This window comes from Phoenix dactylifera, unplaced genomic scaffold (assembly GCF_009389715.1).
Source record: "Phoenix dactylifera cultivar Barhee BC4 unplaced genomic scaffold, palm_55x_up_171113_PBpolish2nd_filt_p 000603F, whole genome shotgun sequence".
Taxonomy (NCBI): domain Eukaryota; kingdom Viridiplantae; phylum Streptophyta; class Magnoliopsida; order Arecales; family Arecaceae; genus Phoenix; species Phoenix dactylifera.
Genome location: NW_024068000.1, coordinates 22929 through 24361, shown reverse-complemented (window position 1 = coordinate 24361; position 1433 = coordinate 22929).

The window sequence follows — 1433 nt, the reverse complement described above, 5'->3', positions numbered from 1 at the left end:
GTTGGAAGAAGAAAGATAATTTGTTTTGCAAGAAACATAGCGAGTTGAAAAAATACAAGAAGACCTCAAAAGCTCTCAAAAAGTTGAAAGAAAGTTATACTTCATTGACCCAAGTTTTAAGTTCAAAGGATTCAAGTTGGAGGAGCAAATTCAAAGAAAGATTCAAAAGAATAGTCCTCGAGTCGACTCTCGGCGCTACAGTGCTCGAGTCGACTCCTACTTCAGCGCTACAGTGCTCGGGTCGACTCCCAGCTACAGTGCCGGCAGACTACTATTCACGAGTCGACTCCTGTTTCAGCCGAGTCGACTCGAGCATGCCGGGAGGCATAACGGCTAGTTTTTTCTCAACTCCAACGGCTCTATTTTTGTCTCTAACGGCTAGATTTTTGTTCCCACGCCATCCAAAGCTATAAAATCAAGGGAAGAGCTAGGGAAGAATAAAAGAAAGTGGAAGAGAACACAAAGGGAGAGATTTCAAAGAGATTTCAAGAGAAACCTCCCAAAAGTACAAAAGGGCCATTCAAAGCAAAAGAGAGAGAAGAAGAGCATCCGAGTGAATCCCAAAGCTTCCTCTCCAACAGCGTGCTGCCTAAGTGATCCTCTACCTCATGCAAAATCAAAAGAGTGTCAAGTAAAGAAGAAGCCGAGTTCCTTCATCTACAAAACTTGTTTGAGGGCTTCTTCTCTTTACTCTATTTATTTATATTGTTATATCTGCTTATTTGAGAAGCTTGTATTTGTTTTAAACTCTTGTTCTAATATCTTGTAACTTGATTCAATCAAGAGATTGAATCAAGGGGTTAAGGTTTGTTGGTGAGCCAAGTATAAAACCATCATTGTAAGGTTGTGGTTGGTGAGCCTTTGGAAAAACCAACTGGGTTGATTGTGAACCCGAAAAACAATCGTTGTAAGGTTGTGGTTGGTGAGCCTTTGGGAAAACCAACTGGGTTGGATTGTAAGCCCGTAAAAACAATAAGATTTGTTCTAGTCGGTGAGATTGTAAAAACTGATCGAGTTCGTTGTGATCTCGTGAAAACATCAAGTTAGGTTGGGAGCTTGTAAAACAACGGCTGTAATCTAAGGGATTATAGTGAAATTTACAAGAGGTCTTAAGGAGTGGATGTAGGTGCTGGGGTGCACCGAACCATTATACATCTTTGTGTTTGTGATACCTTATCTCTTGTGTTTCATGCCTTACATTCATACTTGATTGTGTAATATTTCTAGCTTTGTTTTCTATTGATTTATAAGTGATTGTTTAGAACTTGCTTAGCTTCCACTCCATCCTTACCATTCACATAGATTATAATTGCTCTAGCTTAATCTTCCACTATTTTATTTGTAATTGCCTAGAGCTTAAGTAAATAACATCTTATCATTCCAGTGCATTCAATTCAAAGTAAATTAGGGAACATAATTTTTTAGAAAACCCA